Consider the following 26,290-nt stretch of genomic DNA (forward strand, 5'->3'; position numbering starts at 1 on the left):
ATAGGGAGTGGATGTTAGTACGGCCGGTTGTCGAATGGGTCTATAGGTGCCCGTAGACCGTTGTCGGAAAACATCACTCAAGGTGATAACCATGAACTCAATTCCGACAGTGCGTTGGAACTTTCCATCGACTTACGACGAGAGGAATTGGGTCCCTATAATGGGGGCACCTTGGGGGCCTCAGACCAGTGAGAACAGTTAGATCCACCTTGAATATGCACTTTTCTGCAGGATACCCCTACCTCGTGATTCGCTCGTGACTGTTCGTGGATGAGTGAATTGTTTGTGCATTGTTTATGTGACATTGTTTGAGCATACATTGCATTCTTTAAACATACAACATTCCCTTTTAAAATAAAAATAAATAGGAATAAGAATCTTCCATTACATGGTGTTAACATCTACCTTCATCACATTCATATAGGTAGTTTCCCTTTTCACCCAAAAATACAAAAAAATAATAAATACAAAATACCCAAAGAAAAATGATATTTACCCAAAACCAAGCAATATCATGCATCATCTTAGGGACATCCCGAAAACATGATAATGCTTAGTTCAATAAACACAATGCATGCATATTCAACCTCATCATCTCATATCATGCATATAGATCATGGAGAGATCTAGGAGTCATTCATTTCATACATCTCTCCTAGTAATCCATTAATAACATTAATAAAAAGAAAAAATTAATCGATGCGTATGTTCAAAGAATGGATCGCACGCCGTTCGTTATCAAGTGTAAGCCAACAACTGCGCCAAGCGAACACACGTCAACTCTGTTGTTGGTAATCAAGACAAACAAAGGGGAAGGTCCAACACCATTAAGGATCACCGCTCCAAGGCCTTTCCCTTACGAATCAAATAAGGCTGTGCCGTGGATATACGACATCCACTCTTCTGCCGACAGCGATATCTCCAACATCGCTGGACTTGGGGGCATGACTAGGAGTGGCAGGATCTACACTCCCGAAGATCTTCAGGATAAAACTCCCAAGAATAAAGGAAAAGAAAAAGAAAAAACCGAGGAAAATAAAGAATCCGAGGAGGAGACTGATGAGCTGTTAAAGTTTATCCGACAGAGCGAGTACTCCATCGTGGATCAACTTCATAAGACGCCAGCAAAGATTACGCTGTTGTCTTTGATCCTAAGCTCCGAACCGCATCGGCAAGCTCTGTTGAAAGTCTTGAACGAGGCATATGTGTCGCACACTATCTCCCAAGACAAGTTTGAGGGGATTGTTAGTCACATCACGGCTAATGATCACCTCACTTTCACCGATGAAGATATCCCCGCTGAGGAACCGAACCACAACAAGCCCTTGCACATCTCTGTCAAGTGCAAGGAATATCACATCGCTAAAGTCTTGGTAGATAATGGATCTTCCTTGAATGTGATGACCAAAAAGAATGCTCAAGCAATTGGCAATCAAGGGAGTCCAAATGCGCCCGAGCAACATGATCGTTCGAGCTTTCGACGGTTCTAAAAGAGAAGTGGTGGGAGAAATCAATCTTCCAATCCAAATTGGACCCACTATCTTCAACGTCGAATTTCAAGTAATGGACATTGTCGCCACCGGCCCGAAACGGGCTTTCGGCATTCGCGAAGGATGGTTGGACTCGTTTATTTGTTTGAAAAATGTGGATTGCTAGAATGACTTATTCTCAAACTGAGACCTCGTCAAACGAGCAATTTTATTAAAATGATTCACCAATCCATATTAATCCCAAGCGGGACCCTCCATGGATTAGTGGTTTTCGCAAAAGGAGGGTTCGTGGAGTCGCCACCAATGTTTTACTCAAAACATTGGAAAAAGGGATAAGGCAATTGATTTAAAAATCAACTTTGGCCGCTACAACCAGAGTTGGGTAAGGGAGTCGGTTACGCGTGGGGAAGGTGTTAGCACCCCACGGCGCCCCTTTCGGGTTCCCTATGACAGATTATTTTTAAAAGAACAGTATAAAATTACTAAATTACCCCTATTTATTCTAAGCAATTATAAATTGACTATCTACATGATGACAGTTTAAATATGCACACAGAAAGCAGTAAAAGGAAGGATTGAAGGGAAACCTCTTGAAGCGTGCTTTTATATATTGAAAGAACTGGGAAGCGTTTTGGCGTTCCCTCGCTCTACAAGCCCGCTCCTCGCTCTCTTAGAACAAAATTTTTTACTAAGGGAATCAAAAAGATTTCCCCTCGACTAGGTTCGATCCTCAAGCAAAATGGCTCGGGGCTCAAGAACTTCGTCGGATCGACTCCCAGAGAGATTTCTAGGGCAGAACACTGCTCAAAAACCCCAGAATACTCAAGGAGGGAGTCAAAACTGTGTGAAAAAGTGTGGAATGACGTCCAATTGACGTCATATTTATAGGGAATAGGCGCAGTACGGCCTACAGGGCCAATACGGCCGTATTGAAATTTTTGAACTTCAATACGGTCGTATTGGAGTTCAATACGGTCGTATTGAAAGTCAGAAATTTCAATACGCCCGTATTGAGTTCGCAGCGGTCGTATTGAAGTGTCAATACGGTTGTACTGACTTCAGTACGGCCGTATTGAAGCTTCAATACGGCCGTATTAAGTTCAGTACGGCCGTATTGGGCTTTTTCCCTCCACTTCCTTATTTTTAGCTATTCTAAGACCTCTAGACCTACAGAGAACCCTCCTAGGGCCTTCGAGGAGTCCTTCTGGCTGATTATCCTTCAGTCTTCGAGAGTCTTCAAGCTTTATTTCCGACCCGGACAATTTTAGGGGTCTACAGCTGCCCCCCCTTTACTTAGTCGGACGGCCTTTTGGTGTATCGGCTGACAAGTAAAGGAGTTGACCCAATTGTCCGGGTATTGCGCCGACCTTCTGACTTGTAGCGTCTTCCGGTGGAAAAATGTTGAGTAGCCTCTCCAGGTGGGTGCATACCTCGGCGCTTTTGACATCCTCGGTAGCTGAGTTTACCTTCTCCAAGGTCAACTTCACTCGACGCTCGAGCCGGAAGTTGGACATCAACGCGCCTCTGATGACGCTGATGGTTGAGTACCGCCTCTCCAGGCTTAGTCTCGCTCTTTGTTCGAGCCGGAAACCAAGCACCTTTGCGACGACGGTGAGCAGTGTGAGTTTTGCCTCTCCAGGCCTTGCTTTGCTTGTTGCCCAAGCTGGAAGCTGTGAGTACCGTCTCTCCAGGCTTAACTTCACTCTTTGTTCGAGCCGGAAGCTAAGTACCCTTGTGACAACGGTAAGCAGTGTGAGTTTTGCCTCTCCAGGCCTTGCTTTGCTTGTTGCCCAAGCTGGAAGCTGTAAGTACCGTCCTTCCAGGCTTAGCTTCACTCTTTGTTTGAGCCGGAAACTAAGTACCTTTGTGACAACGGTAAGCGGTGAGTACCCCTTTTCCAGAGATAGCTTCTCTCATTGCCCGAGTCGGAAGCTACATACCTCCGTGTTTGTGACGACGGGGTAGCGTGAATATCTCCTTTCCAGGGATTTGGTGATGATTTTGTCTCCACAGTCCACGATGCTGCTTCGACGGTTGTTTTTTGATTTTTGTGCCGCTGAGGGCTGGATAACGCAGGGATCCGTCTAGGGGATGTGCAGTCATTCACAGGTTCCTGTGCCCCAACTTGCATTGCATTGTTGGTACCCTTGGGGAATTTCTGACTCCTTGGGGTATAGACACAAAGATGCTCTTTCTGATGTGAGCGGTGCCTTATGATTGGCTGACGTCCTTTCGACGTTGGTGGAGTATCCCGGTTATCCTTGTTCGGGTAATTCTTTTTGATTTTCTGATTTTTCGCTGCCTCTGTGTAGGCTGTTATCCGCTGGGGATTCTGGATGTTGATTTTGATTTTGGTGCCACTGAGGGCTGGATAATGCAGGGATCCGTCTACGGGATGTGCAGTCATTCACAGGTTCCTGTGCCCCAACTTGCGTTGCATTGTTGGTACCCATGGGGAATTTCTGACTCCTTGGGGTGTAGACACAGATGCTCTTTCTCTCTGAGTCGAGCGATACCTTATGTTTGGCTGACGTCCTTTTGACGTAGGTGGAGTATCCCGGTTATCCTTATTCGGGTAACTCTTTTTAATTTTTGGATTTTGTTGCCTCTGTGTAGGCTGTTATCCGCTAGGGATGTTGACATGTTGATTTTTTTGACTGGCCTCTTCTGTTAGGCAGATAGTCTTGATGTTCGATGTTTTGGCGGGATGCCAAATTCCGCTTGGGGAATTTTATTAATCTTTTTGATTTTCTTCCCCTTTTGTGGGGATGCCTCTTGGATAGGCGATCATCCACTGAGGATTGATGTTGATTGGCCTCTTTTGTTAGGCAGATCATCTTGACGTTCATTTGTTAGGCTGAGAGCCAAATTCCACTTGGGGAATAGTTTATTGGTCTTCCTTTTGTAGAAATGCCTCTTTAGTAGGCGATTGGGGATTTGAAGTTTTTATTCATCCCAGAGTATTATTTAGAAAGCCTCTTCAGGCTTAGCTTCACCCATCGCTTTTGAGTTGGAAAGCTATCCTCCATTGGGGAAGTTTAAAGTCCTTAGACATTTTTCTTGGATGATCAGGCCTCCTTTGGGGATTTCGCTGATCGCATTCTGATAGCTTTCACTGGGGAATTTGGCCCGTGAGTGTAAGCTTGAGATATCTCTGGGGAATCGAGCCTTTCTAGGCCCAACTATTCTGAAGGAAGAGTATTGTTTCTGCGAGCCTCTCCAGGCTCAATTATTCTGAGGGAGTATTCTTTCTGCGAGCCTCTCCAGGCTCAATTATTCTTTGGTGTGGAGGATGAGGAGTATTTTGGTAAGCCTCTCCAGGCTCAGTTATTCTGTGCAAACTGATTGTTGGATTTTCTGTATCCTTGCCTTTTTTATTTTTTGGCTTTTTCTGTATTTTGCCTTTTTTTATGTTTTTGGCTTTTGCTGTACAGAATTTAAATTACTAGAGAATTTTGAATTCAAAAGTGGCAAATTTCATTAAAAATGAATTTGTACAAGAAAAATTTGAGACATGGGGCTAAGCCCAACCAAACTAGTACATGAAAAAGCAATAAAACAGAAGCCGGTCTTCACTCCTCTGCTGGCGGGTCCTGTGGCGAGTCCGGGAAGCGGCGATGCATCCAGACGGAGAGGTTGTCGAACCCCTGCACCAAGGTATCTAGTCGAGCATCGGTACTCTGCTGCCATGTACCGACACTATGCTGAAAAGCATCGAATCGCGTGTCGATGCTCTGCTGAAAAGCATCGAATCGCGTGTCAATGCTCTGCTGCAGTGTGTCGAAGCGGGCGTCAAAGTATCCCCTGTCCGACCGTGACGTGCTAGCCTCTGGCTGCGGGGTGTCGCCTCCCTCGAAGTCGAGGTTGTTGAGGAGGTCGTCGAAGGTCTCGAGGCCATCTACTCGCACAAACCCCCCTCCTGGTGACCTAGCGATGATTTTCATGTTAATCAGGGTGGAGGCACCAATCAACTTTGGCGCCAAAGCCCCTGGCTCTGCACCATCGGGACATCCCCATGTCTCCGCCAGCTGTGAGAGGAGTGGGGCAACCAAGATGTACCCCTGTCTGGACTCTCCTCCCTCTCGTACCCCAAACTTCTTCACGTGCTCAAGGAAGAAATATCCAGGATTGGCCTTCCGGCCGGTGGCCATGCAATATAAGGCCAGCAGATCCGGTCGTGTAATCGACTCCTGACTCTTGGACCTGCCATGAATAGTGCTGGTGAGGATCTTGTGACAGATCCTAAGAGCGGTCGGGAGCCGGGAGCCCTTCACCCCTGAATGATAATCCCGCCGGCCAGTGAGCAAACTCCACATCTCAACCGGAGTCCACTGATCAGGCCACTCGCATATGGCATCTCGGAAGGCCGGCTGATCAGTGCGGCTGAAAAACCCTGCCTGGACGTTGAACTCGTCCAACGTCAGCGTGCGGTATCCTTCATTCATCCAGAAATCCACCGCGCAAACATCCTCCCCATAGCTGTTAGTCGACTCCGTGACGCCGACTGTGGCCAAGAACTCCTTCGTGGCCGTCAAATATAGCTGGGATGGTGGATTAAGGACAAATCCCCATCCTATGGCGTCGAAGTAGTTCCTGACATCATTCTCCAAGCCCACCGCTTGGAGAAGCTCAAAGTCGAGCACTCTTGACGGCTCGATGGTGAACGTCTCTATGAGCTGCAGCCGGTCTCGGTGTCGGTCTGTCATTACACGTCTGGCCGGGGCTCTCTGCCTTTTGCGAGAAGATTCTGCCATTTCCGATAATCTCTCTAGGAATGCACTCACAAGCAAGGAATGTGGAGAATGAAGAAAGGTATGCAAAATGAGGGAGGGGAAGCCTTTATTTATAGGCAAAATTCCGCCAATACGGCCCGTATTGGATTCAATACGGCCGTATTGGCCTTTCCGTTGATGTACAAAATTCACAACCAATACGGACCGTATTGGGTTCAATACGATCGTATTGGGACTCAATACGGTCGTACTGGATTTTAATACGCCCGTATTGGAGTTGAAACGTTGTGCTTAACGTTAACTCCAATACGACCGTATTAATACCAATACGGGCGTATTGGATTTTTCTGATTTTATGATGATTTTTTTTTTTTTTTTTTTTTTTTTTTTTTTTTTTTTAGATAAACAGAGAATAAGTGATCTTCTAATACACCTATCATCTGTATGCATGTATGCAAATGAGATGCACCTAATTCTATTTGATTCAGTTTTTCAAAAGAATTAATCGATGCGTTCCTTGTTTGGATCTTGCCATTCCTCCATACAGACTGTGCTTTGCCGATTTCTGTAACCGAGGAACGATGCGTATTTGATTTTTGGTGCTATCAACCAAATGATTCTCCCTTCCTTTAGAAGATGTGTCAACCCTCTTATTGACCACTATATCTCCATGTTTCCACTAGATTATTCAAAAATCGTTGGGGACAAGAGAGAAAAGCAGGGAAAGGTATATTTTTCAAAAGTTTGTGTTTTAGAGGGGATTGTTTTATTTTTGAAAAATGGATATTGTAAGAATGGCTGGCCAATGGCAGGCTTATTGTGTTTAGGTTTGTTCGATTAAACATTCATGAAGTTAAGCACATCTTCGTTATTAATGATTGTGCTTTGACAACTTGGATAGCTTTTCTTGAGCTCCTTGTTGAATTCAATTGATGGTACCATCATGGATTTATTTTGTTTTTCCTTTTTGACGGCCCTAACTTTTGCCTAAAACACCCGTTTGTGATGTCTTGGCGGGCTTTTGTTTTTGTTCATTATTTTGTAACCCTAATTTTTGCCTAGGTCACCCTTTTGTGGGATTCCTAGCGGGTCTTTTGCTCTTATTTAGCGCAGTCCCCTTTTGGGTTTCCTGCCGAGCTTATTATCTTTAGGATTTCTTTTATCCATGATGGCACTTATTGATGCCAAGAAAAGGTGCTTCAAGCTGTCATGCACACTTCCACATAAAAATGATGTGGGTTTATTGATTATTAAGACGATTTTAACCTCACTTATGTTCGTTCAAACGGGGTTAAATAATGTGGTCTAGAATTTTATTGTAAGCAAGAAAAGAAACAATAAGAAATAACGAAGAATGATTTTATTATAATCATAATGGAAACATGTGCCCTATCGAGGCTCGGGGGTCGGGCTGTCCCCGAGGAGTGATCTCTAATAGTCACTGAGCCTATACATCCCTATCGGAAGGAGAAGGACACTTGATGACAACAACTGGCCTCGATGTTTGTGAACCAGCCTTCTTAAAGATCTGGCTTAAAGAACGTTGAGAAGGATCTTGATTCCTCTTCATTCTTTGATCTTTAACAGGGTTGTATCCTAACCCTTGTTTCCCCGGATTGTCCTTGATAATAGGTAGCTCCGGGATTCCTTGGGAGTACTTGCCCAATCCTTGTCCTGGCAAGTATCCGTTCTTTGTGAGCATATGGGCTACCTTCTTCATTTCTCGGGGAAACGTTTCAACATTGGCAATTTCCAATGCTTGGAAGGCGGTTTCCAAAGCTTCTTCTGCTGCATCCACATAAGGTATGTTGGATGGCTTGCTGATGAGTATGTCATCTTCAGCTTGTACAGTCACCAGTTTGTCACCCACAATGAATTTGACTTTTTGGTGGAGTGTAGAGGGTACAGCTTTCGCATCATGAATCCAAGGTCGGCCTAGGAGACAGCTGTATGCAGGGGTAATATCCATCACTTGGAATTCGACGTTGAAGATGGTAGGTCCAATTTGGATTGGAAGATTGACTTCTCCCACCACTTCTCTTTTAGAACCGTCGAAAGCTCGAACGATCATGTTACTCGGGCGCATTTGGACTCCCTTGATTGCCACTTGATCAAGAGTTCTTTTGGGCATCACATTCAAGGAAGATCCGTTATCCACCAAGACTTTTGCGATGTGGTAATCCTTGCACTTTACAGAGATGTGCAAGGGTTTGTTGTGATTAGGTCCCTCGGCGGGGATTTCTTCATCGGTGAAAGTGAGGTGATCATTAGCCGTGATGTGGCTAACAATTCCCTCAAACTTGTCTTGGGAGATAGTGTGCGACACATATGCCTCGTTCAAGACTTTCAACAGAGCTTGCCGATGCGGTTCGGAACTTAGGATCAACGACAACAGGGTAATCTTTGCTGGCGTCCTATGAAGTTGATCCACGATGGAGTACTCGCTCTGTCGGATATATTTTAACAGCTCATCAGTCTCCTCCTCGGATTCGTTATTTTCCTCGGTTTTCTCCTTTTCTTTTCCTTTATTCTTGGGAGCTTTATCGTGCAGATCTTCGGGAGTGTAGATCCTGCCACTCCTAGTCATGCCCCCAAGTCCAGCGATGTTAGAGATATCGCTGTCGGCAGAAGAACGGATGTCGTATATCCATGGCACAGCCTTATTTGTTTTGTAGGGGAAAGGCCTTGGAGTGACAATCCTTAACGGCATCGGACCTTCCCTTTTATTCGTCTTGATTACCAACAACGGAGTTGATGTGCGCTCGATTGGCACGGTTGTTGGCTTACACTTGATAACGAACGGCGTGCGATCCATTCTTTGAACATACGCATCGACTAATCCTTTCTTTTTATTAATGTTTATTAATGGATTACTAGGAGAGATGTATGAATGACTCCTAGATCCCTCCATGATCTATATGCATGATATGAGATGATGGTGGTGAATATGCATGCATAGTGTTTATTCAACTAAGCATTATCATGTTTTCGGGATGTCCCTAAGATGATGCATGATATTGCTTGGTTTGGATAAATAACCCTTTTTCTTTATTTCTTTGGGTATTTTGTATCTTTTTGTATTTTTTGGGTGAAAAGGGAAACTACCTATATGAATGTGATGAAGGTAGATGTTAACACCATGTAATGGAAGATTTTTATTCCTATTTATTCTTTTTTATTTAAAAAAAGAATGTTGTATGTTTAAGGAAATGCAATGTATGCTCAAACAATTTCACATAAACAATGCACAAACAATTCACTCATCCACGAACAGTCACGAGCGAATCACGAGGTAGGGGTATCCTGCAGAAATGGTGCATATTCAAGGAGGATCTAACTGTTCTCACTTGGTCAAAGGCCCCCAAGGTGCCCCCATTATAGGGACCCAATTCCTCTTGTCGTAGGTCGATGGAAAGTTCCAACGCACCGTCGGACTCAAGTTCATGGTTATCACCTTGAGTGATGTTTTCCGACAACGGTCTCATAGGCTCCTATAAACCCATCAACCGGCCGTACTAACATCCACTCCCTATGGATTACCACTCATGCCCCCGGGTATAGAGGGAACTGTTGTGTGCAAAGGTTTGTGTGCAATTTTATTTCAAACATTTGTGGAAAATTAAACATACAACAGTTATTAAAGCCAAATAGATAAACATGTTATCATACAAGTGAGGGGTAATGAAGTAATTTTAACTATTATTTGTTAAAATAATCTGTCACTAAATGGGACTGACTCTCGAGGCTTCCCCAGCGGAGTCGCCATCTGTCGCCACCGGCCCGAAACGGGCTTTCGGCATTCGCGAAGGATGGTTGGACTCGTTTATTTGTTTGAAAAATGTGGATTGCTAGAATGACTTATTCTCAAACTGAGACCTCGTCAAACGAGCAATTTTATTAAAATGATTCACCAATCCATATTAATCCCAAGCGGGACCCTCCATGGATTAGTGGTTTTCGCAAAAGGAGGGTTCGTGGAGTCGCCACCAATGTTTTACTCAAAACATTGGAAAAAGGGATAAGGCAATTGATTTAAAAATCAACTTTGGCCGCTACAACCAGAGTTGGGTAAGGGAGTCGGTTACGCGTGGGGAAGGTGTTAGCACCCCACGGCGCCCCTTTCGGGTTCCCTATGACAGATTATTTTTAAAAGAACAGTATAAAATTACTAAATTACCCCTATTTATTCTAAGCAATTATAAATTGACTATCTACATGATGACAGTTTAAATATGCACACAGAAAGCAGTAAAAGGAAGGATTGAAGGGAAACCTCTTGAAGCGTGCTTTTATATATTGAAAGAACTGGGAAGCGTTTTGGCGTTCCCTCGCTCTACAAGCCCGCTCCTCGCTCTCTTAGAACAAAATTTTTTACTAAGGGAATCAAAAAGATTTCCCCTCGACTAGGTTCGATCCTCAAGCAAAATGGCTCGGGGCTCAAGAACTTCGTCGGATCGACTCCCAGAGAGATTTCTAGGGCAGAACACTGCTCAAAAACCCCAGAATACTCAAGGAGGGAGTCAAAACTGTGTGAAAAAGTGTGGAATGACGTCCAATTAACGTCATATTTATAGGGAATAGGCGCAGTACGGCCTACAGGGCCAATACGGCCGTATTGAAATTTTTGAACTTCAATACGGTCGTATTGGAGTTCAATACGGTCGTATTGAAAGTCAGAAATTTCAATACGCCCGTATTGAGTTCGCAGCGGTCGTATTGAAGTGTCAATACGGTTGTACTGACTTCAGTACGGCCGTATTGAAGCTTCAATACGGCCGTATTAAGTTCAGTACGGCCGTATTGGGCTTTTTCCCTCCACTTCCTTATTTTTAGCTATTCTAAGACCTCTAGACCTACAGAGAACCCTCCTAGGGCCTTCGAGGAGTCCTTCTGGCTGATTATCCTTCAGTCTTCGAGAGTCTTCAAGCTTTATTTCCGACCCGGACAATTTTAGGGGTCTACAGACATTACTCCGGCATACAGCTGTCTCCTTGGCCGACCTTGGATTCATGATGCGAAAGTTGTACCCTCTACGCTCCACCAGAAAGTCAAGTTCATAGTGGGTGACAAACTGGTGACTGTACAAGCTGAAGATGACATACTCATCAGCAAGCCATCCAACATACCTTATGTGGATGCAGCAGAGGAAGCTTTAGAAACCGCCTTCCAAGCATTGGAGATCGCCAATGTTGAGACATTTCCCCGAGAAATGAAGAAGGTAGCCCATATGCTCACCAAGAATGGATACTTGCCGGGACAAGGACTTGGCAAGGACTCCCAAGGAATTCCGGAGCTACCCATCATCAAGGATAATCCGGGGAAACAAGGGTTAGGATACAACCCTGTTAAAGATCAAAGAACGAAGAGGAATCAAGATCCTTCTCGACGTTCTTTAAGCCAGATCTTTAGGAAGGCCGGTTCACAAGCATCAAGGCCGGTCGTCGTCATCAAGTGCTCTCCTCCTTCCGATAGGGATGTGTAAACCTGATGACTATTAGAGATTACTCCTCGGGGACAGCCCGACCCCCGAGCCTCGATAGGGCACATGTTTCCACTATGATTATAATAAAATCATTCTTCATTATTTCTTATTGCTTCTTTTCTTGCTTACAATAAAATTCTAGACCGCATTATTTAACCCTGTTTGAATAAACATAAATGAGGTTAAAATCGTCTTAATAAAAATAAACCCGCATCTTTTTTTATGTGGAAGTGTGTGACAACTTGGAGCACCTTTCCTTGGCCTCAATAAGTGCCGTCATGGATAAAAAGAAATCCATTCAGGACAAAAATCCTAAAAAACAAAAAGCTCGGCAGGAAACCCAAAAAGGGGACTGCGCAAAAATAAGAGCAAAAGACCCGCTAGGAATCCCACAAAAGGGTGACCTAGGCAAAAATTAGGGTTACAAAATAATGAACAAAAACAAAAGCCCGCTAAAACTCCACAAATGGGTGTTTTAGGCAAAAGTTAGGGCAATCGAAAAACAGAATAAATCCATGATGGTACCACCAACTGAATTCAACAAAGGGGCTCAAGAAAAGCTATCCAAGTTATCAAATCACGAACGTTAATAACCAAGATGTGCTTAACTTCATAAGTGTTTAATCAAACAAGCCTAAACACTTAAGCCTACCATTGGCCAAGCCATTCTTACAAAATCCATTTTTCAAAAAATAAATAATCCCCTCTAAAACACAAACTTTCGAAAAAATATCCTTTCCTTCTTTTCTCTCTTGTCCCAAACGATTTTTGAATAATCTAGTGGAAACATGGAGATATAGTAGTCAATAGGAGGGTTGACACATCTTCTAAAGGAAAGGAAAATCATTTGGTTGATGACACCAAAATTAAATACGCATCATTCCTCGGTTACGGAAATCGGCAGCGCACAGCCCGTCTAGAGGAATGGCAAGATCCAAACAAAGAAACGCATCGGTTAATTCTTTTGAAAAAATAAATCAAATAGAATTAGGTGCATCATACCGCATACATGCATACAGATGATAGGTGTACTGGAAGATCACTTATTCTCTGTTTATTAAAAAAACAAACAAAAAACAAAAAACAAAAAACAAAAAACAAAAAAAACACAAAAAACAAAAAAAACAAAAAATATAAACTTCAGAAAAAACAATGCGCCCGTATCATGTTCAGTACACCCGTACTAAAATCAGGGTTATGAACAAATTTTTAACTCAATACGGGCGTACCGAAATGAATACGGCCGCATTGGCCATAACGTCCACACCAATACGGGCGTATTGAATTCAATACGACCCGTATTGGCCCATTCTCATTCATCACAACATCTTCATTCCTCTGCATACTTCATCTGTGAGTGTGTTTGAGATCCTTCCGTACAGAAAAAGCCAAAAATCAACAAAAAAAAGGCAAAAATACAGAAAAAGCCAAAAAATGACAAAAAAGGCAAAAGATTTAGAAAATCAATCGCATCGTACAGAATAACTGAGCCTGGAGAGGCTTGCCGAAATAATACTCGTACAGAATAACTGAGCCTGGAGAGGCTCGCCGAAATAATACTCTCTCAGAATAATTGAGCCTGGAGAGGCTTGCCGAAACAATACTCCCTCTTAGAATAATTAAGCCTCGAGAGGCTCGCAGAAATAATACTCGCCAGAGAAACCTCAGCTTAAGCTCATGGAACAAATCCCCAGCGAGAGCTATCAAAGCATGATCGTCAAAATCCCCAATGGAAGCGCGATCATCCAAGCAAAATATTCAGTCAAAGGACTTGAAACTTCCTCAGTGGAAGATAGCTCTCTGACTCAAGCGCTGAGTGAGGCTAAGCCTGCAGAGGCTTCCTAAATAATACTCTGGGATACATAAGATCCCCAAATCCCCAGTCGCCTACTCAAGAGGCACCCCTACAAAAGGAGAAAAATAAAAAATATATCAATAAATATTCCCCAAGCGGAATTCGGCATCCAGCCAAACACCGAACATCAAGATGATTTGCCTAACAGAAGAGGCCAGTCAAGAATTGAATGACAGCCCCCAGCGGATAACAGCCTACACAGAGGCTACAAAAATCAGAAAATCAAAAGAGACACCCGAATAAGGACAACCGGGATACTCCACTTACGCCAAAAGGACGTCAGCCAAACATAAGGCATCGCTCAACTCAGAGAGAGAGCATCTGTGTCTACACCCCAAGGAGTCAGAAATTCCCCATGGGTACCAACTAAGCAATGCAAGTTGGGACACAAAAACCTATGAATGACTGCACATCCCCTAGACGGATCCCTGCGTTATCCAGCCCTCAGCGGCACAAAATCAGAAAAACAAACCGTCGAAGCAGCATTGTGGACTGTGGAGACAAACTTATCTTAAAACCCTGGAGAGGGTAAACTCAGCTGCCCATGTTGAGAGGCAAAACCCTGGAGAGGGTAAACTCAGCTGCCCATGTTGAGAGGCAAAACCCTGGAGAGGGTAAACTCAACTGCCTCATGTTGAGAGGCAGGGCCTGGAGAGGCGATACTCAACTGCCTCATGTTGAGAGGCAGGGCCTGGAGAGGCAATACTCAACTGACTCATGTTGAGAGACAGGGCCTGGAGAGGCGATACTCAACTGCCTCATGCTGAGAGGCAGGGCCTGGAGAGGCGATACTCAACTGCCTCATGTTGAGAGGCAGGGCCTGGAGAGGCGATACTCAACTGCCTCATGTTGAGAGGCAGGGCCTGGAGAGGCGATACTCAACTGCCTCATGTTGAGAGGCAGACCCTGGAGAGGGTAAACTCAACTGCCTCATGTTGAGAGGCAAAACCCTGGAGAGGGTAAACTCAACTGCCTCATGTTGAGAGGCAAAACCTGGAGAGGGAAAACTCAACTGCCTCATGTTGAGAGGCAGGGCCTGGAGAGGTGACACTCAACTGCCTCATGTTGAGAGGCAAAACCTGGAGAGGGAATACTCAACTGCCTCATGTTGAGAGGCAAAACCTGGAGAGGGAAAACTCAACTGCCTCATGTTGAGAGGCAAACCCTGGAGAGGGCAAACTCAACTGCCTCATGTTGAGAGGCAAAGTCTGGAGAGACGGTACTCAAAGTCTGGAGAGACGGTACTCAGAGTCTGGAGAGACGGTACTCAGAGTCTGGAGAGACGGTACTCAGAGTCTGGAGAGACGGTACTCAGAGTCTGGAGAGACGGTACTCAGAGTCTGGAGAGACGGTACTCAGAGTCTGGAGAGACGGTACTCAGAGTCTGGAGAGACGGTACTCAGAGTCTGGAGAGACGGTACTCAGAGTCTGGAGAGACGGTACTCAGAGTCTGGAGAGACGGTACTCAAGGTCTGGAGAGACGGTACTCAAAGTCTGGGGAGACGGTACTCAAGGTCTGGAAAGACAGTACTCAACCATCAGCGTCGTCAGAGGCACGTTGGTGTTCAACTTCCGGCTCGGGCGTCGAGTGAAGTTGACCCTGGAGAGGGTAAACTTAGCTACCGAGGTTGTCAGAAGCGCCGAGGTATGCAACAACCTGGAGAGGCTACTCAACAATTTTCCACCGGAAGACGCTACAAGTCAGAAGGTTGGCACATCACCCGGACAATTGGGTCAACTCCTTTACTTGTCAGCCGGTACACCAAAAGGCCGTCCGACTAAGTAAAGGGGGGACAGCTGTAGACCCCTAAAATTGTCCGGGTCGGAAATAAAGCTTGAAGACTCTTGAGGACTGAAGGAAAGTCAGCCAGAAGGACTCATGGAAGGCCCTAGGAGGATTCTCTGTAGGTCTAGAGGTCTTGTAATAGCTCAAAATAAGGTAGTGGAGGGAATGAAGCCGAATACGGCCTCCCAAAAGTTCAGTACGGCCGTATTGAACATTTTAAACTACAATACGGCCGCACTGAACTCAATACGGCCATATTGAAGTTTCTGAACTTCACTACGGCCGCACTGAACTCAATACGGCCGTATTGAGGTTTTTTGAACTTCAATACAGCCGTACAGAATTCAATACGGCCGTATTGTAGTTCAAAAACTCAATACGGGCCGTATTGACCCCCAGAGGCCGTACTACGCCTCATCCCTATAAATATGACGTCAATTGGACGTCATTGGACACTTTTTCACACAGTTTTGACTCCCTCCTTGAGTATTCTGGGGTTTTTGAGCAGTGTTCTGCCCTAGAAATCTCTCTGGGAGTCGATCCGACGAAGTTCTGGAATTCTGAGCACTTAGCTTGGAGATTCGGACTTAGTCGAAGGGAAATCTTTTGGATTTCCATAGTCAAAAATTATTTTTTAGGAAGGAGCGAGCGAGCTTGTAGAGGGAGGGAGTGCCAAAAAGCCTCCTAGACTTCATTGATATATAAAAAGCACGCTTCAAGAGGTTTCTTTTCTAAAAATCCCTTCTTTTACCGCTTTCTGATTGTTGCATATTTAAATTTATCATCATGTAGATATTTAATTTACAATCGCTTATAATAAATAGGGGTAATTTAGTAATTTTACGCTATTATTTAATAAATAATCCGTCATAGGGAACCCGAAAGGGGCGTTGTGGGGTGCTAACACCTTCCCCACACGTAATCGACTCCCTTACCCAACTCTGGTTGTAATGGCCAAGGTTGATTTGCGAAAATCAATTGCCTTATCCCTTTTTCCAATGTTTTGAGTAAAACATTGGTGGCGACTCCAAGAACCCTTCTTTTTACGAAAACCACTAATCCATGGAGGGTCCCGCTTGGGATTAACATGGATTGGTGAATCATTTAATAAAATTGTTAGCTCGACAAGGTCTCGGTTTGAGAATAAGTCGTTCTAGCAATCCACCACTTTTCAAAACTTTAAAAAGAGTCCAACCATCGTCGCGATTGCCAAGGTCCGTTTCGGCGGGTGGCGACAGAGCTGAAACTAGAGCAGAACCTTGCTAATCTCCTCCTTTGGATTCCCTCTTTCTTTCTATCTCTTTCTTTCTCTCTCTCTCTCTCTCTTTCTCTCTCTAAGTTTTTACCTTCGTTAGTTACAATTTTTTTCACAACCCCTCCCTCCTATTTATAGGCATTTAGGGGTACCCGGAAGGACCGTTCAGAATCTGGAACGGCCCGTTCTCAAAATCAGAACGACCCATTCTCAAAATTAGAACGGCCTGTTCTCAAAATTAGAACGACCCGTTCTGTGGTTCATTTTAACACACATTGACCATAATTGGAATGACCCGTTTCTAACTTGGATTTTAGGCCATTTTATTTGTCTGGAACGGCCTGTTCCACTTTTTGGAACGCCCGTTCTACTTATGGTAATGGCCCGTTTCACTTTTTGGAACGGCCCGTTGTAGGCCTAAAACAATAAAATAAAATAAAATAAAATTTCATATAATTTTTTTTGAAATCTCTAAAATGTTCTATAAAATTTAAATAAGCTCCATAATTATAAAATAATAATAATTAATTATGTAGAAGATTCCGGATGTTACATAGAGTGGCACAACCTTGACGTAGCGTGACCATTGGCATAGTGTTAATTGCAAGATTTGTTATAGACTGGTGTGATTGTGAAATTGTGATGTGAATATGATGCATGATTGATAGAATTAGAATATATGGATATGCTTGTAAAGACTTCATTAATTGATGAGATTATGTTGTGTTTTTCCTTGTGTGCTTTACATGTAGATGTTTTCTTTTCACACCATACAATTTTGTGGATGTTTTAGTTGAAGAAGATCTGGCTGTGAGTGGCATCTAGAATGCAAACAGTATAATTAGGGGTATGCTCTGATATTGTGACATCGGGGTAGAGGACTTTTAGGACAGAACTTTTATATGGATTTGGAATTGTAAATATCATTTTGAAAACAATTTGTAAACTCTTGTGTTTCATTTTCTAAATCTTTATTATTATGGCTATTGAAGAACGATTTTTGAAGTTTCTCATGTGAACCCTTTTACTGAAATTTAAAACATTTATTTATAAAGTTACAATATATGTGTTGGGGTAGTAAGGGTGTCACACAATCAATATCACATATACACTCATTTATCATGCAATGATGTCATGGAATCGACTCATAAATGCATGCATGTGGCGCCATACGGAAGTTTCACATTTCTCATAGCTTGTTACATCACTGGTGACCCTAAGGTAGACCTCGTTAGCTTGCTACATCACTGGTGACCCTAAGGTACACCTTGTTAGCTTGTTACATCATTGGTGACCCTAAGATACACCTAAAATATTTCAGTACATCACTGGTATGCGGCCTAAGCGGCACACCTGGAATAAGTCATTTCATCAGATAACTTGTTACATCACTAGTATGCAGCATAAGCGGCACACCTGGAGTTATATATGTATATAATGCATGTCATACATTTACTATTTTATTGACTCAACATTTCACTTATTACGAAATTTTATTTATTACCTCATGTCATCATTTTTCATATTCTCATAGTCATAGCTTATCTCAATAGCCTATTCTTATGTCTCATGTCATTTGTTCATATTTCACATAGTCATCTCATAATTGTTCCTCATAAGTTCCGCACAGAAATCCACAGAGAGCACTCTTATTCATATTAAAACTTATTTATTTTTAAAATTAATTACATATTCATTCATCACTTCCAACAAGGAACACAGTAGGGCAAACAAAAAGTAAAATAGAACACATTGATGTTCCTAGAAACATACATGAGGCAAGAGATTGGGGGCCAATCCGACTACCCAATAATTATTCCCACACCCTCGAGCGAGATTTCTCACTCCTCCCTTACCTCGATAAGTAGGAGCTGAAACTAGAGTAGAACCTTGCTAATCTCCTCATTTGGATTCCCTCTTTCTTTCTATCTCTTTCTTTCTCTCTCTCTCTCTCTCTCTCTCTCTCTTTCTCTCTCTAAGTTTTTACCTTCATTAGTTACAATTTTTTTCACAACCCCTCCCTCCTATTTATAGGCAATCAGGGGTACCCGGAAGGACCCGTTCAGAATCTGGAACGGCCGGTTCTCAAAATCAGAACGACCCATTCTCAAAATCAGAACGGACTGTTCTCAAAATTAGAACGACCCGTTCTGTGGTTCATTTTAACACACATTGACCATAATTGGAATGACCCGTTTCTAACTTGGATTTTAGGCCATTTTATTTGTCTGGAATGGCCTGTTCCACTTTTTGGAACGCCCGTTCTACTTATGGTAACGACCCGTTCCACTTTTTGGAACGGCCCGTTCTAGGCCTAAAACAATAAAATAAAATAAAATAAAATTTCATATAGTTTTTTTTTGAAATCTCTAAAATGTTCTATAAAATTTAAATAAGCTCCATAATTATAAAATAATAATAATTATGTAGAAGATTCCGGATGTTACATAGAGTGGCACAACCTTGACGTAGCGTGACCATTGACATAGTGTTAATTGCATGATTTGTTATAGACTGGTGTGATTGTGAAATTGTGATGTGAATATGATGCATGATTGATAGAATTAGAATATATGGATATGCTTGTAAAGACTTCATTAATTGATGAAATTATGTTGTGTTTTTCCTTGTGTGCTTTACATATAGATGTTTTCTTTTCTCACCGTGTAGTTGTGGATGTTTTAGGTGAGGAAGATTCAGCTATGAGTGGCATCTAGAATGCCAACGGTTGAATTGTGGGTATGCTCTGATATTGTGACATCGAGGCAGAGGATTTCTAGGACATGGATTTTTATATGGATTTGGAGTTGTACTTATTACTTTAAAAACAATTTGTAAACTCTTACTTTTTATTTTCCAATGTTCATTTTCAATCATTTTGGATATTGAAGAACATTTGTGAAAATTTTTATGTGAACCCTTTTACCAGTGTTGAAAAATTTATTTCCTTAATTTAATTACATTATTACGCTATATGTGTTAGGGTAGTAAGGATGTCACATATATTACCTCCAAATAATGAATTAGAAATCTATGATTTCTTTCTTCAAAAACCAGTCAATCAATCAAAACTTGAATATATAATCAAAATATGTAAAAACAATTAAAATCTATTTATATCTATCATAATTAAAATAATAAATAATTTCATAGTTTTTCTTTAATTAACAAAACAATCATAATCATTTCAAGAAAATCTTTCATATAATTACAAAATATATTTATTTAATTAAAATATTATTTAATATTTTAAAAAAATTCAGAATTATACAATTTTTGTCATCAATATGGCTATGAAAAATTAATTTCTCCTTCTCACATTAACACAAGAGTTATTGAAAAATGAAGACCACTTCCAAGAAACTACTAAAAATCTTATTTTAAAACCTTTAGCAAAAGGAAGCCTTTTAAAACAAATAACATCCCAATATAAAAAAAGAATAAAAGAAAATCTAAATAAAAATAATAATAACAACAAAAATAATAAAAATTACAATAACAATAACAATAATAACAACAACAACAATAAAAATAATAATAACAATACTAACAATATTAATAATATCAACAATAATAATATTATTATTGTTATTGTTGTTATTATTAATATTGTTAGTGTTGTTATTATTATTGTTATTGTTATTGTTGTTAGTATTATTATTATTGTAGTTATTATTATTATTATTAATAATACTACGACGACTATTATTATTATTATTATTATCAATTGTTTCCTCAAGTAGCTAATTAAATAGTTTATTAAAGATAAAAGAACCCCTAAATTAGATTTAAATAGATCTTTGATCAAATTTATAAAATTTATTTATGAGGAATGTAAACAATTCAAATTGATAAATAAATATGAGAGTATTAAATGAAATTTCTAAAATATTAAACCAATTAAAAATAAGTAAGGAAAATGTAACACCCCAGTTTTCAAAAAGGTTATTATTATTATTATTATATGGTATTTGGTCATAATTATTTTAATAATTATAGAGGAATATTATTTTGTACGTTTTAAATAATTATTGTTTTGGACAATTATTTTGTACGTATTAAATAAGTATTTTTATTAGCGTTTTTAAATAAATATTTATATGTTTCAAGAGTAGGTTGATTTTATATGATATTTTGTTATTGAAATTATATTGTTATATTTTGGGTTAGAAATATATTATTATTATAGAGGAAAAATATTTTATAATATACATGTATTTATTTTATTTAATTATTTTGAGGAAAAAGAGAAGTGGGTTAGAAGAGAAGGAAAATGAGTTGGGTTGACCCAATCCAATGGACTAATTTTAAGAAAGGAGTAAGGTAGCATTAACCTTATCTGCCTCATTTGTGTTCTGAAGGGTTAGGGAAAAAAAGAGGAAAAACAAAGAGCTCTAAGGAAGAGTACTCAGGATCGATCTTAGATCACACCAAGACCCTTTGTCTTCTGCTTATCCAGGTAAGGGGGGCTGACAAACCTTACTCTGGTGTGGGAATGTATGTTGGGTAGTGGGATTGACCTCCAATCCTGTGTTTGTTGTATGCTCATGTATAAGGGGTTTTCTCCAATTGTATTTGTTTCATCTATTGTTGCTCTTGTATTTAATTAATTGGATAAATTGCTTGAATGAACGATTAAGTTCAGTTTTAAAATTGTAATTGTATGATTTGAGATTTCTGTGGTTTCCTACGGGAAACCCTATGAGAAAACGAGAAAAATATGAATATTTTCTGTTTTTCCTTCTGATTGCTTTGTTGTGTTCCTTGTTGGATGTGATGGCATGAGTATGTGATTAATTTTGAAAATGAATATGTTTTTATATGAATTATAGTGCTCTATGGTTCTTACGGGAAACCTATAAGAAAACAGACAAAATATGAATGTTTTCTGTTTTATCCCCTAAGTTTTCTGTTGTGTTCTTTAATGTTTGTAGAGTGTAAATATGTATTTAATTTTGCAAATAGATGAGTTTTAATATGGATTAAAGTGCTCTGTGAGAATTGTGAATATAACATGATAATGTGATAATGTGAATATGGTGATGAGATATGATGATGAAATATGATGATAGAATATAATGATGAAATGTGATGATGAGATGTGATGATAATAATGTGATATGAGAATGCATAAAGTCTTGATTGACATGCATCATGTGCATAAATATTTTTAAGGGTACGATATGGAATACACCGCCAAAGAAGGCCCCCTAGTGTAAAAGCTTTGGGGATTAGTCCTTGGGGATAGCTCAGTTTGTAAGTCCCAGTCTCGCCCATTGTGTGCATGAGATGTATCTTGCGGGACTTAGCTATCCCGACGAGACTCTGGTATCACTACAAGAAAAATAACCTATGCCTACAGACACTTTTACCTATAGACCTGAATTAGTGTAGGTAAAACTAAAAAAAAAATTTACCTACAAATGTTTAATGTAGGTATAACTCAAAAATCTATACCCACTTTTGTTTGGTGTAAGAAAAACTCAATACAACTTAAAGTTCTTCTACCAACAGATTGTCAATGTAGGTAAAAGCCTTCAAAGACTTATCACTACAAAAAATTAGTTAATTAGTGGCGATTTTTTTCTAGCGGTTTTAATAAACCGCCAAAAAATGTTGTAATTCTAGGGAACAAAATAATTAAAGTTTTGGCGATTTTAAACCGCCACAATATGTAAGTATCTCATTATCTCTTTGTGTGACCACGTGGACAACTTAATTAAAGTATATTTATATTTTTATTAAAAGAATTGAGAGTAAAAATAAAAGAATTAAAGAACTTAAATTTAAAATTAAAAAAACCTAACTTGAAATGCTCCACGGAAACTTTACTGCGAAAACCTATCACGCTCAAACTTCTTCTTCTTCCCCCTCAATATAATCGTTCGTGAAGCAATTTACGGTAAAACCATTTCGCAAAGTGTCCAATTTAGGGTTAGTGATTTCGCAAGAGCTTCTTTAAGCTTGCTCTTCTCTACACTGTTCTTTGATCGGTTGGTTTAATTTAAGGTAAGTTTTCGATTCGTATCCATTTTGATTCCCTATTTTTGATTTGTATAATATTTCATTATGATTTTTTTTTTTCAGAGGTTTTAGGTGGAACAAATTTTTCGGAGATTACAAATTTGAGGTGAAGGAATACGAATGTTCATTATTTGTTTTTTAACGTTTTGATTTGAAATTATAGTGTTATTTTCCTTTTGAAATTACGAGTGTTATTTGTTTTTGATGTTCTGATTTGAAATTGGCTTGTTCATGATGTTTTTCATCATCATTAATCTGTTGAATTCAATCTATGGTTGTTTTAAGAGAGGGAGAACCTCAATCGAAAAGAGTTGTTGATATGTTCAGATGCTTGGGTACATTTTCTTGCTTATCTTGTCTAGTTTCTTTCTCAGTTTTAACATTTTCTGGCCTAGCAATATTAGCAGGCTCGTTCTATGTGACAGGCTTACCAAAAGGCCTTTTATCATGTGCATTATCCTTGTCCATTTTTGTCTCGCTAATATTTTCATGCTTATGTTGGAGCAGACAACTCTGTTCACACCAAACAACTCCTAAGTAATCTCTTAATCCTAGTTCAGCACAAATCAGATTAATTGCTTTAATTGTTGCAGCAGTCACTCTTTCTAATTTCACAGGTAATCAAACTCACACTAGTTGTAGTATATCACTCGCATTTTTGTCCTTAAACAAAACCAGCAAGTATAATGTCATTGTAATTTCTATTGAGACAATAAGAACCTACTCGAAAACTCATACTAATAGGAAAATATATAACACTTCAAGAAATAAAAAAGATAGGAAGTGAATAAAAAGTAAGAGATGTTGTTGTTAATTAAGGAGATAGAGGCTTGTAAAAAAAAGAAGATCTAGACTAATACAGGATATGAACTGGTTTTTGGATGTTTTCAATCATTCTTAACTGTAGTTTTTATTTTTTGGACAAATGTAAAAAAAATCAGAGTAAGATATTTTACTTAAAGTATTCATAAGGAATTTAGGATAAAAAACAACTTTTAAGACATTTTACTGGAATCAGTAATGACAAACAGGGCATTAAAATATTACAATAGCAGTAGAACTTTGTTAATCACAAGCTTTAGTAAATTGTTTCTTGTAAACAAAGTGTTTCTTAGAGTAGGCGAACTTAAAGCAGTTTCAATGGTAACATCAATGATTGTTTATGATATTTGTTTTGCTATTTTTTAATTAGAGAAAAAAAAGGAAGTAAAGGTGCAGTTAATCTAGTTATCTATTTGTTTGTACTTTGATTTTAATAATACAAAAAAAGAAGAAAGGAATTTTGATTAGAGTTTCAAAATCAAGGTTGAAGCGATTGCTTGATGTATGCCAGAAGTTGAGTCACATGGCTGTGTTTGCTGGGTTTTGTCATTTGTGTTTTAGGATGAGAGGTTAGGGGCTATTCGGTTTCAGAAAATGTTTTTTTGTTTTTCACTTTTAATTACATGAATGTGACCATGCTTTTACTTTGTTTCATCTAATAGGAGTAAAATTGACAAAATTTCTTTGGCCACTAAATATATTAATTAATTAATTAATTTTTTTGTTCTTTTGGTACAAAAATGTCAATTATAGCACGCAGAGGCATCCATTCAATGCCAAGTCTAAATGCTGCAGAAGTATTTGCTACTTTACTAGAGAAAGGCCAAAGTCGTGTCATAGATGCTTCCCTTACTCTTATTCGAGAAAGAGCAAAGATTAAGGCATGCCATATTTGTGTTTATTTTGCTTCACTATATTTGTGTTTATTTAGTTTTGTGAACCATAATTTAATATTTTATTTTGGTGATTTTGATTATAAGATTTGCATGAAAAAATATAAATGCATAAGCTATTTTTCTCCAAGGAGAACTTGTGCGTGCTTTGGGAGGTGCTAAAGCAACTTCAACTCTTCTTGGAGTTCCTTTGGGACATAATTTATCTTTCCTTCAAGGTCCTACATTTGCCCTGGCTCACATTTGCGAGGCCATTTGGTGTGATAGTACAAAGTCAACTACTGAAGAAGGTAGTCATATGGTTTTCCTTTGGAAAGTAGAAATCTTGGAAAGTGTCATTAGTTTTAGAGCAACTTAAATTTTGCTTTGTAAACTCACTTGCAAATGATAATTGATTTTTTGCTTCGAATTTTGTAGTAGAAGATTCAAGAATGCAAAACTCTTACCCAATTGAAACCTTGAAATTATGGATATTATTTCTTCTAGTTCTTAAAATATTGGGATTTTATGGTTTTGAAACTTCCATGTTGTATAAAACTGTTATTGCTTTATAAATGAAGAACATGAAAGCAATTTAATACTTTTTCCTTTCTCTTTTGGTTGTATTATGAGGATAGCATGGACTTCTATAATGATGCATGATTCCTTATATCTAGTTATGCTTTGTCTGTGAATCTACCATGGTCATGGAAGCAATTATTTTTGGCCTTCAATTACTTGTAAATTATGATAATAAGTAGCTTAATAGCTTATAATAGCACAATTTTGATTATGCAGGCAAAGAATTACAAGATATGCACGAGTGCTAACTGATGTTGGTGATGTCCCTATTTGAGAAATTCGAGATTGTGCGGTAGATGATCACAGATTAATGAATGTAATTGGTGAATATGGAAAGTTAGTAATGGATGAGGTAAATTGGGAATTTGTGAATTTGTGCTTTGTTGTCACATTTTTTGGAATTATTAAATTACACTTTTCACAACATGTAGAATATGAAATTTCTTCATTTTTTAATTCAACCATTTCTCATTATTTTTTGAAAGGTTCGTTTAGAATGTCTTTCATATTGCTTGAATGTTTGTCAACTTATATTTGTCTTGCACAACGTCTCAAATGCTACTAGATGCAGCCAGAACCTGTTGTTGGCATAAAATGATGAATCTGTTCAATATTTGATTCATCAAGGTAGTTTATTCTGTGTGGATTTTCTTGGTACGCCATTGCTATATTTTGAGTTGTGTTGGCTGATGAAATATTATTGTCCATATTTAACATGTTGTAAATTGTGATTATATGTTGAATTGAACAGATTTTTAGCACTTTCTTGCACTCGGAGTATGGAGGTCCTGGTACACTCTTGGTCCTTCCTTTCGTTGACATGGCTGATGCCATAAATGAACGAGGATTGCCTGGTCGGCCACAAGCTGCACAAGTGGCATCTTTCATATTTTTTTTAGGATTGGTGAAGGATTTACATGTAGTGGATCAACATAGATGGAAATACTTACAGGATGACATTTATCAATGCAATATGTTTTCCTTTTTTATTTCTAATTAGCAACTTTAGCATCATGAATTTGTCATTTTTTTAACATAGTTTGGATACTTATATGTCTAGCTCTATGAACAATGATACTTGAAATATAATACAAACATGATGTTTAGAATAACATGATAACAATTACTAGTTGTTGACAGTGATATAGAATCTCCATATTAGACTAGTATGTGAATAAGTCATCTACTTATCTTTTCCTTTTTTTATGTTTTGTATATATAGTTTTTATTATTTAATGAAATTTAGCAAGAACAAAATATTAAATTAAATATATCAGTTAATGAAATTTGACTTTTTTTTTATACTTTAATGTCATTTTTTGTATACAAGATAATAATAAAATTCGAACTACACTTCATATAGAGTACACATATTCTCTATAAGAGATA

The 26,290-nt window shown here is 39.4% G+C and overlaps 1 long non-coding RNA gene across 8 annotated transcripts; it reads left to right on the top strand.

The window, feature by feature from the left end:
* The first annotated feature begins 22,383 nt into the window (after nt 1–22,383).
* Nucleotides 22,384–25,897, top strand: LOC109793748 (uncharacterized). Of its 8 annotated transcripts, none has more exons than XR_014428197.1 (6): nt 22,384–22,610; nt 22,689–22,731; nt 23,133–24,328; nt 24,428–24,630; nt 25,118–25,253; nt 25,653–25,897. It is a non-coding gene; the product is annotated as an uncharacterized LOC109793748 (long non-coding RNA). The 8 variants fall into 8 exon arrangements; XR_014428194.1 differs by having other exon boundaries at nt 22,386–22,610; nt 23,133–23,242; nt 24,201–24,630; XR_014428199.1 differs by adding an exon at nt 25,467–25,555 and having other exon boundaries at nt 22,386–22,610; nt 24,201–24,630.
* The last annotated feature ends 393 nt before the right edge of the window (nt 25,898–26,290 follow it).

This window comes from Cajanus cajan, chromosome 1 (genome assembly GCF_000230855.2).
Source record: "Cajanus cajan strain Asha chromosome 1, NIPB_CcT2T_4, whole genome shotgun sequence".
NCBI classification, from domain to species: Eukaryota; Viridiplantae; Streptophyta; class Magnoliopsida; order Fabales; family Fabaceae; genus Cajanus; species Cajanus cajan.